Below are 12,111 nucleotides of genomic sequence, written 5' to 3'. Positions count from 1 at the left end.
ATTGGCAATACGTAATTTTGCCTACCATTTGGCATGTATATGAAATAATCTTGGGCTAATGCTTAAAAAATACTCATTGGGAATCAGATTCTAATTATAAGTCAATCAGGGATTTAGCCCACTAAAAATAAGCTCAAATTCATCTCTTGCGCAAAAGTCAAAAACTAACCATCCTGGAAAAAAACTAAAATCAACAAAAAAGAATGAAAATAGTCAACAAGGACTGAAGAACTTGAGCACTTAAAAAAAATTAACAAATGCTTAGATATAAAACAAGGAAACCATTAAAAACAATTTAGTCGGATTGACGTCTTAATATCATAAATATTAATACGGGAAACGAAAAAAACAAAAACAAGTATAGTTATGAGAGTTTAGGTGAGACTGCATATTTTTTATTCAAAACCGGATGCAAAGAATGCCTAGAAAAAATAAAGAACATCAAGAAAAACTGAAGAACCCTAGATAAACATAGCAAATAAGTGCTTAGTTGTTGAGCAAAAAAGTATCAGGAATATTACTTAACACGATGAGAGATAAGAAAAACTTGCGTGGTTAAGGGAGCTTACGAAAGACAACTTATTGTTTTCTACAAAATCGAAAATAAAGAATCCTGAAAAAGAACAAAGAAATATCGTCCAAGAAGAAAGAACTTGAGCACTTAGAAAAGAATGTGAACAGTAGAACTAAAGAAATCATTAAGAAAAATTTAATCGTGTTTATTTTTTAAGGATGGAAAATAAGAAAAACATGTATAAGAAAGCTTAGGAAGGACAATTGTTGGCTTCAAAACCGAAAATGAAGTATCCCAAGAAAAACTAAAAATCGTCCAGAAAGACTGAAGAACCTAAGAACTTAGACAGGAATGTGAAGCAAGTATTTAATTGTACAACAACAAAATTATTGGGGGAAATTTAATCGTGTTGATTTCTTAAGGAATATTACTAAGTAAGATGGAAAATCAGAAAAATGTATAAATGGTTAAGGGAGCTTAGGAAAGACGACATATTGTTGCCCTCAAAACCAAAAATAAGGACTCTTCAGAAAGAATACTGATCGTCCAGAAAGGCTAAAGAACCTGAGAACTTAGAAAGGAACATGAAACAAGTTTTTAATTGGAGAACAACAAAATTATTGGAAAAACTTTAATCATGCTGATTTCTTAAGGAATATTACTAAGGTAGAAAATAAGAAAAATATATAAATGATTAAGGGAGCTTAGGAAAGACGACATATTATTGGCCTCTAAACTGAAAATAAAGACTCTTCAGAAAGAATACAGATCATCCAGAAAGACTGAAGAACTTAGAAAAGAATATGAAACAAGTTTTTAATTGGAGAACAACAAAATTATTGGAAAAACTCTAATCGTGTTGATTTCTTAAGAAGTATTACAAGGCAAAATAGAATTGCAATAAGAAAGGCAGTAAAAAAAGTATGTATGGTTAAGGGAGCTTAGGAAAGACAGCAAATTTCTGGCTACAAAACTGAAACCTGAAGGCTCCCTGAGTCGTTGTTGTAGAAAACTGACATAAGCCACTGATTCTTTTTGGTGATAGGAACTGAAGTGAAACAAGGAAGCAATTCATTTATATTTTCTAAGAGTTCCTTAAACGCCTGGAAATTGTCTCTTATTTCTAGAGGTCCGGACCTAATATTATTGGAACCATTTTCTTTGATTTATAGCGAGCAATTTGATTCTTTTCTTTTTTTTCAGTGTATTTATCTTCCAATGATTGAATTACTTTTATTCTCCTCTTTTCTAATCTCTTTGCCCGATCTAATTTCACATCGTTAAATAAAGTACTCTGTAGATGGTTTTTTTTCTTTAATAGAACATTGTTTTTAATCAAAATCACATTCTATTGCCCTTTTTTTAAAACAAAAATATAACTATGGCGCAATGTGTAACAAAAAAGACCAATCACAGAAAAATGGAGGATCAGTTTTCCGCAAATTATAAATATATATTTTTTGTTTTGCTAAATTTGAACTTTAAAGTTTCTTTTATATTGATTGAATATCTTTGCAGGGATATTTACTTTAGGAGATTTTAAAAGGGTAAAAGAAAATAATATGAATAGAAACTGTAATTGGAATTATTATTTTTATTTACTAAATGGATTTTTTCAAAAATGAAATTGTTAAATCTTCAATGAAATAGAAAAATTAAACAAAAAAGTACATAATATAAATATAACAGATGAAAAAAATATGACACATAAAAATTTAAATTGGATACATTTTGATTTTTCAAAATTGAAGAGGTTTTATTGTTCCTTTACAAGTATAAAAAATATTTCGTTTTGAAACGACAACATTATTAGAAATATATTAAAATAAATTACTTTTTTTTTTTAAAAATTTCATTAAACAAAAGCTGTATTCGAACAATCTCGTACACTTTTGTATTTTGACATTTAAAAATATAAAATTGATGGTGAAGAAAAAATTTACATATCTTACATTTCAAATATATTTAAATAATAAAAAAAAATATCTTAATTATACTTTCTTAAAAAATTATTTTTGGGTAAACCAGCTTTGCAACTGTGTACAAAGAAACTTTTTGTTTGTTTCATTAAATAGTTAAAAAGAATAGCGAAACACACCCAATATGAAATTAACATTCAGGTATCTAAACTTCGTAGGGTTGCTTAACCATAGGAAAAAATCAGACTTTCCAGATTGCGACTATAATAATATATTTTGAGAGTCGTTGTGTTTATGCAAGGAACGTTCATGTCCGATTTCATCACTTAAAAATTATCGATAGAAATTAATTAGCAAATTTAGCGTTAAGCACTCGAACCTTTAAATTGCATTTTAGAACGTGAAAATTAGAGCATTAGAACACACTAGATCAAACGTTATCAAAACGTTGTGCATTTAATTTTGCGAACTGCACATAATTGTACAGTTTAATGAAAAGGAAAAAAAAACTTTCTTATCTATACAATCGTCTTACTATTTATTACGAAATTTTTTAATATCTAAAATCTTTATTGTAAATAGAATTTTCTTATGAAACACAAAAATGTATTTAAATTTTTAAAAGTACGTAAATGGGGAAAAAATAAAGTACAGAAAAAATTAAGTAATGAAGTAAAAACAATAAAGTACTTCATTTGGATAATTTTTAATCCAATATTCCATTTTTTTTACGTGATTAGATAAACAAATATTTTTCAATAAGGGACCGAAGAAATATCTTCTGGTTAATAACAAAAGCATCGTTAGATTAATGAACCCTTTTTCTTGGAGAGTAAAATGTTTTTCTATGGATTTTATGAATAATGATAAACTAAAAAAAAAACTGTTGATAAACTTCTAAAAAAAACAGTTGCATTAATTATAGATAATTTTATTTTTTACCCATTAACCTTAATTGTAGGAGAAATAATTTAATTTAGAACTTTTTTCACACTGCTCTAGTTTTTGCTTAATTATAATTTTATAAAGTGAAAAAATATTTCCCTCTTTAACTAATGTTAAATAGCACAGGCAATAATATTCAATGCATTAAATCTGAGAATAGCAACAAAGACATTGTGGTGATGAGGATAACTAATGTATATATATATTTACAATACGCATTTTTACTAAGACTGTTTTTCGGTAATTCTACTGAAATTATGAAGATAAGAAATGCTTATGTATCTTTTCTTTTATTCGGGATATTTTTAACTACAAATATACATTCATCACTTTTTATTTAAAATTGTTTAAGCATATTTCTCATTATAAATGATTTCTATTTATTTATGGATAAAATTTTAATAATTTTGTTTGGATGCTTTCAAAAAAGCTATTATAATTTTTACATTTGATTGATTGATATGTAGATAAGTTTTTAAAACTGCTAAGAGTCCAATATTTTTTTTGATTACTAAAATATTAAAACAACACTTTATAAAGTTTAATAATATATTTGAAGCTTTTTAGTCTGCTCATTTTTGAAAGAAAAAAAAACTTGAGTTAGGCTGTAAAATCAAATCTAGATATTTTGTAAAATGTAATGAAAACAAAGTGAAAAATAATAAATTAACTATTCACGTTACACGGCATCTATTTATTGACTTGTAACTAACTCATTGTTAACGGAGTAAACACAAATAAGAGTAAAAAAAATAAGAAGAAAAAAATAGGTATCAGTTCGAATTGCAATTTTTCCGAGTCAGTTATGTCTTTTGGCCTACTCACTACAACGGTTGAAAGGATAAATAATTCTAATAAACAAAATAAAGCTATTCATATATATCTATTTGATTTACAAATTGCCATACTTTATTGTTACGGACAACATATTGTAGGAAAACAAATTGAGTAAAGTTTGAAAGTTAAACATTGCAACTGACAGCGATCTAAACAGATTAATAGGCTAAAATAAAGGAAATATATGAATTCACAACAATAGCACCTTTACATAAAATTAGCAAATTAGAACTTAATAGACCTTAAGTTTCAATATTGAAAAACTGAATAATTCATGGAGTAAAAAAAATCGAAAGAAAAAAACTTGTTTGTAACATAAAACTGGCAGCAACTACATCATTTAACAATCAAATATCTCATCTATGGAATATGGATCCCATGTTCAGAAACACCCGTCTTTAAAGTACAATGCTGTTTCTTTTAAAATAACCCTGTTATCTTTAAAATGTTTCTTTGGACACTAGGAGATTAAAAAAAGGGAACTGAATTTAAGAAAAAAATTTTGTATAGTGTTTAACTACTAAAGAGACAAAACAAAACAAAAGAGTTGTGATAACTTCATTAAGTTTGGAATTTATTTCAGCCGATGTCATTATTTTCCCGTACGTTAACCTTTCCATATGTATACTGTAAAAAATTCCGGTTCAAATTAAGGTAAAAAGTACCGGCACCCTTAGTGCCGGTACTTTTTACCGTAAAATCCATTTTTCCCGGAAAAAAATCTGATATGCAGTGAAATCACTGAATCACTCTAATTATGTATTATTGTAAAAATTAAGGTATAATACTTTTACGGATGATGTACACAAAGTGCCGGTACTTTATACCGTAATTTGATCTGATTTTTTTTTACAATGTACCACTTGAGACTATTTTCACTTCTTTAATAGTAGTTGAAGGATAATTCTGTAATGATTGATGAATGACTTTACTGGAGCAAAATATTTGTAATAAATCAAACGTGTTTATAAATATAACTATATAAGAAAAAGTCTAAACATGGAGATTCTGGTGATGAGCAGTATATATTTCGTGATGTTTTTAAGAGTAGATATCCAGATGTTAAATCCAATATCAAGACAATAAAAACAATATATTTAATTGGACCATTCGATGAAATTTAAAAATAAAATAAAATAAATATCACCTTTTCATATTTTTCGTTCGAGTTTACATACATGTCAAAGTGATATTGCTCACACGCTCAAACAAACTTAAGTTTATTCTGCAAAATTCATCGATATTATAATATAAAGAGGTATTTCAAGGACGGATAAACATACTTATAATCAAGTGAACTTGAAATGAAATGTGATTTTTTGTTTACTCATAACAATTTAAAAGAATTGATCACTTCCAACAAAACCATTCTTCAGCACATTGCCTGAAAGAGAAGCTCTTCAATCGAGTGGTGGAAGCAACAACACTCCACATATTATAATTGAATGATTTTCCGGCGCCGATATTGGATGCTGAAGTCGCACAATTCCGATTGTGGCTCCCAGAAACTAATCGATCCCTATTATGCAAACAACTCCATTGTAAAATGCTTTTGAAGAGTTTTCTCTGGACCTCTAAAACAGACAAAGGCGCGCGCATAATTCAGAACTACTGGTTTCTACTCAGAACTCAATCAGTCTTCCGTCAGCTGCAAAAGCAGACACAAAAGGTCCAACCCTTTGGGTCCTTTATTAATGAAGGCGCGAGATTGCGTTGTTTCTGCAAAGTAAATCGATGGAGATCCTTCATTAAGCGATCTCAGGGAAAAGACCTTCATCAGAGTTAATCCCTTCCACAAGGACTGGAGGTGTTTGCGGTTATTTGTTGACTTCCGATCCATCAGGAGATAGGAGTTAAAGTATCTCAATAACATTTTGGTGGGAACCCTGAAGGGTTCTTTCTTCCCTTCAGGGCTTTTATGTCTTTCCGCCTTTTGGGTGTAGCTGGAGGGTTGAGTGATGAATATCTCTCGTTAGATGTGGTGAATAATCTATCATTCTTAGAACGACTTTTGTTTTTAATTGTAACTCAAGACGATGGGAAAAGTTCTTTTCTATTAATAATTGTTCTTGGAAGCGATTTATCAAAGAATATTTGAGATAAACTATTATCATTGAATGAAATATATTGCTACTTATAAAAAGGCATTTTTTAATTTCTGTTAAGCCTAATTTTCAGAAATCAGATGATGAGAAGATTATGCATGCAGTCTCAGAATATATAGAGAGAACTTGCAGATTTTAAAGAAAATTTGCATAGCGTATAAGCAATTTGTAGACTAGATATGTTACATGCATAATGTATAAATAATCCATAGATAATAATCATAATCAACACAGGGGTCCCGCTCAATTTCAGGAAAAAAAGTTTCCTGACTTTCTCAGGTACATCAAGAAAATGCTAATGAATATCCAAACTATATTTAATCTATACCATTCAATTTTTCATCAGAAAAGTTTGATGTTTTTCATTTGTAATGTCAAACAATAGATTTTGCGAACAAAAACATTGAATAAGAATAAAAGCATGGGAGTTTGAACAAAATGGGAAATTTTTAACAAAAAATAATTGTAATAGATATTAGATTTTTTTAACTCGAATCTTAATGACTGATTACTGTTACTGACAACTCTGAGACTGGTTATTTTCCAGGAATAATGTTGGAGTTTTCTAGTTTTTTTTTAAAATTGCAATTCTCCCTGACTATTTCGTGTTTTTCAAAGGCAAAATAAAATTCCCTTACAATTCCGGGTTTTTCCAGTTCAGTGAGAGCCCTGTCGGCAGCATTTATAGGTAATTTGTAGCTTACGCAGGCAATCTTCAAAATTCTAGGTAATTTGTAACTTTCTCAGAAACGCTGTCAAATATATAGATAATCTGTAGAATCTACAGATTATTTATATATTTGGCAATATGTAATCTGTGGATTATATAGATTGTATACTTCTGTGTAACTTAGATAGTAAAAACGGCAACTTAAACAGATAATCTGCAGGATTATACTAGAAATAAACAGATTAATTATAATTTTGAAGAGGGGCCAGAAATGTAATGAGACGAAAAAGGTAACCTGTTCATTTATTAAGGAATCTTGATACCAACATCTTTTTAATTTCAGCATATTGTACATATTAAGCCTTATCATTAGTAAATTAAATTTTTCTCTATTTTCATTTCAAAATTCATTAACATTCACAAAAGGAAAAAAAATTAAAATTATTCGATTTCTTATAATACGTGAAATTTCTTCTTGACATCACATTTTTGCAAGTATTTTAAAAATTTTAATAAAATATAAGCTCCAAATTTTTATTATATTTTGTGGAGATCTTATTGAAGTTCTGGTTTTGAGCCAATGGAATTCATCTCAGTATCTTCGTAATCCTTAACGCAACTTCGAAGACAAAGAAAATTAAATTAAAACATTTTGATTTAATTTTCCTTTTCTTTATTTGAGTCGGTAGAGCATAAACCAATAATGCTGAAACTGACCTTTTCTCAAGCATCCAAACAAGGTATTGCTTTAGTTTTATTCTAAACACAATATTTACATATTCGTAACTACCCTGTGATAACTGTTAATACGCATCTTTGGCAGAATCTTTTTTTTTTTTAAATTATGAACTGAGAACTTTATCTTTTAAAAAATTTCATCAAACATCTTTCATAGCTCAAAAGATATTCTTGTTAACGTTGAAACACTATCACAGCATGCAAATGATGTAATCTCAATTATCCCCCAAAAATTTCAAAGTGATATTTCAAAGTGAAAATTTATAGTAGTTTCTTAGAAAAGGTACATCGGAAAAGATAAGTTTTAGCAATATTGATATATGCCCTACATCCTCCCCTTAAAATTAACTGCATTTGCGTTTCTAGATGTAAAAAAATCTCACAAAAATCTTTCGCGGTAAGCATGAGGGCAATAGGCTTAATTTCAAAATAACACAATTTCTACAACATCATATATTTTTGATAAATTATTAAATTTGAATAACTTAAGATTTGATGACAGTCGACAGGACTGTGTAGGGGTCAGGGAACTGGCCTTACATCAGAAAGGTTCTGGGTTCGAATCCCGGGCAATGCATAGATGTTTTTTTTTCCTTCATTTTCTGTATTATCTGTCCTTACTGTGAGAGCAACATTGGCCAACCCAATATGGTGCCCCTGAAAAAGTGGCCAACAAATCTGCCCTTCAGATGTATTGACGAAAGATCATTCCCCCACGTGGGCATTGGAAGAGAAAAAGTTTTGATTAACTCATCTCCTTACAAGCTCAGATATGAAACTCTGAATTTTGACGATTCAGCAATCTTTAAGCTATATTTAGTTATTTTCAACAATTATTTTGACAAGAAATAAAGTGAGTTTTGACGAAATGCAAATTCTTATATATTAGTCTAAATTGCTTTCCTACTTGTGTGTAATTTGAGAACATTGTATGAGTTCGTGATGTTTCCTGCCAGTAAAGCAAACATTACAGTAAAAGGTAGTCTTCGCAGTAACGTTGAAGTTTTACAGTTAATTATGTAGGGAAAGTATTATAGATCAATGTGAATTGAATGGCCGCTGTCTTCACATTCACTATAACGTCTAGGTCAGTACTTCAACATTTTTAATATCATTGTAAAATCGGTAGCACTGCCGGTGTGCGCTAGCTGATTGCTGATTATGTTAATTCTTGCTGATAACTAATTATGTTAGTTCTAGCTGATTATTGATTATATTCTATTACTGATTATAGTAATTTCTGGCAATGACTGAGTACTATTTTTATTTTATGTTTGATTTATTAATGAATTTCGTTAATTGATGTTTTGGATTAAGCCTAAATCTTTTGACGAAATTCATATTCTTAAACAAGTTATGAGAGTGATTTCCTCAATAAGACGAAATGTTAGCTCGGAGAAATTCCCAAGAAACGGTTTCGCAGTAAACAGAGACAATTTTGTGAAAATTAAAAAATCATTTTTCAGAATTGAGAATGCATTTTTCAAAGTGTCCTTTCTCAAATAAACTGCAAGTCAAGTTTCAAATTTAATTCTCAAATAATTTATATCCATACATAAATTAAAATATCATATAATTGTCCATATTGCGACCCAATACTACATCTGAAGAGGTAAACAGTATAAAAATGTATCATGTTTTTTTATAAGAAATAAAAATAATAAAAACGCAATAATAGTTTTCTATAATCGGTTCAATTTATGTTACTCTCAATCGCGATAAGTTTAACCAACGGTTATTCGAATTACCAATCTCATATGCAATCTGCATGGATTTGTCTATCACAGATAGCCTAAGTAACAACCTCGTACACATTTTAGGAATCAATTAAATAAACATCATGTCTAGGCACGGAATTAGTTAGTTATATTCGCAATGCTCACGTTAATCACTATGTATATTGTATAATGCTTTCCTACAGAATTAGTGTATGTGGCATATTCTAGAATTAGAGAGAAATTTAATTACTCACTTCAACGTAGTCCACATAACCCATGTAGAATAAATCAAATATTATTTGTTTCAAATTTAGCCGAAATGTAGTGAAAAGTTATGTTTCTCAGCACGGAGCAAAAAAAAATTTTAAAAAATGTAAAATTACCGTTCTTGTATAGTAATGCCATTTCTGGTAAGGGAAAAATCATAATTCTGATAATAAAACCAAAATATGTGTTATTTACAGCAATCATTAAGTTATTTTTCCACATGCATAAAGGTTTTTTCCAGTTTTTAAAATTATTAGTTCTTATTACCACACATTTAGTAAAAATAGAAAATGAAAAGTAAATTTAATCGAATAAATGGTTTTTATACTATGCTCTAAAATATCATTATAAAACTACCAAATTTTTTACTACTAAACAGCATGAAAATAAAATCATATTTTATAGTTAATTTTGCTAAAATTCATAACTAAAGCACTTCCGTAAAAATTACCATGCTCTTTAGCTTTTCCATAAAGCCAAAAATATGGTAAATTTTACCGTATTCTGGCAATTTTGACCATATTTTTTTCTCAGTGTAAAAAAGAAAAATAATCTGATTTGTTTTTTTTCGTATAACCCTGGTGTATAAGTCGACCCCTATTTTTGATTATGAGATAACAAATTTTTGGTATTTTGGTGTGTAAGTCGATAAATAAAATATCAAGTATAAAAATTTCTAAAATTCAATAATATAAAAATTTTTCACTCAAAGATTCATCAACCCTTAGACGCAGAATTTTTATTGAAAATTTTTTTCATATTTTTCTTATAATTTTGTATTAATTTAGGTCAAAATAAGTGCAAAATATTATATTTAGCATTTTAATAATTTATGGTTATAAAATACAGTATGAAAGACCGGTGTCTTTTTCTGCGTTAAATCTTCCAAACACGGCTCACTTATAAACTATATATTTTTTTTTTTAAATTTGCACTTATTTGCAGATTTACAGATCTAAGAGAAACAGTTATTCATCGTTGACATTTCTTTAATTTACAAAATTAATTATTAAAAAGTTTTTGTAAATGAATGAAAACAATTTCAAACTCTTGTTTTTTTATATTTTAGTACAATTATAATTCCGATAATCTAACAGAGTTTTTTTTAGCAACTATTACTGTTTTAATAAAATACCAAAATATAATTTTGCTTGTAATTGGAGCGTCACAAAAATAAATTAGGAAAATCTGAAAAATGAATTAGGAAATGCTATTTATTTTACAGATGTTCATAAAAAGAATACAAGTAATAATTTATAACGAAGCCACTTTACACAAAACTTAAATAAGCAAACCATAAAATTACAGAAACATTTCTTTAGATGTACGTTCTAAAATAGATACAGAAAAGCGAAATTCTGACCAACTATAAAAATTAGCAAGGTCTTTTTGTTGTTGATATTTTGGAAGCTTAAAACAAACAAGAAATAGGATCATAAAAGAACGCAAGTCGTAACAATAAACACAAATCTCCAAATAAAAGAAAGCTTCAAAATGTTTATCAGAATGTTCTATCCAGCAGAACAAATACATAAAACATTGAGATGCCCAGAGGGAGAGGAACAAAAGGAATAATGTGAAAGCCGTCTTCTTCTCTGTAAGTGTAATTAATGGACATGTGGAGATCCCAGGACAATAGCGCCTCTTTTTGACCTCCCTTGATACTTAGTATGGACAGATCCCTAATTACTTCTACACAACATAGACCTATCTATTCCCTCGGATATAGTCTATAGAAATCTAAATGAAAAGAATAAAATAGTGAAAAGGATAATATATGAAGTACTCGATAATGAGCAAATATGTAATGACATGTCTTGATGAATGTACAGGGATTCTTATGCTTCAACGATGAAATAAGTTTTATAAGTATTCATGTTTTTATGGGTACTAATATGCTAATTTTAATTCACGTACTGCAGCTAAAAAAAATTATTGAATGTGATGAAAATTATGCCAGCATAAAATAAATTCATGCATAGTAATTAATAATTATATTAAAATTAATTAATTACAAGAAATTAATTATAAGTAATAAATTATAAGAAATTTCATCTATTTTATTACAGTTAATTAGTTTTACTTAATTATAGTACATTTTACCGATTTTATTATATTTAATTAATTAATTTCAAATTTTTTTTAATTTAAAATAACTGAAGATTAGAAACCTAAGTGAAAAGAATAAAATAGTGAAAAGGATAATATATGAAGTACTCGATAATGAGCAAATATGTAATGACATGTCTTGATGAATGGTCAGGGATTCTTATGCTTCAACGATGAAATGAGTTTTATAAGCATTCACGCACTTAATATTTTATGGGTATTAGTATGCTAATTTTAACTTACGTACTGAAGCTAAGAAAATTATTGAATGTGAAGAAAATTATGCCAG

The 12,111-nt window shown here is 28.4% G+C and overlaps 1 protein-coding gene across 17 annotated transcripts in view; it reads right to left on the bottom strand.

Annotated features, from left to right (window-relative positions):
* The window catches only part of LOC107454390 (neogenin), a 240,139-nt gene that overhangs the window by 50,977 nt on the left and 177,051 nt on the right, over window positions 1-12,111 (bottom strand). The window lies entirely within an intron of this gene.

The sequence above is a fragment of the Parasteatoda tepidariorum genome, chromosome 6 (genome assembly GCF_982258835.1).
Source record: "Parasteatoda tepidariorum strain Cologne lab strain chromosome 6, Ptep-v5.0, whole genome shotgun sequence".
Classification (NCBI taxonomy): Eukaryota; Metazoa; Arthropoda; class Arachnida; order Araneae; family Theridiidae; genus Parasteatoda; species Parasteatoda tepidariorum.
The sequence above is the reverse complement of the archived record's forward strand: the minus strand, read 5'-3'. Positions and strand labels throughout refer to the sequence as shown.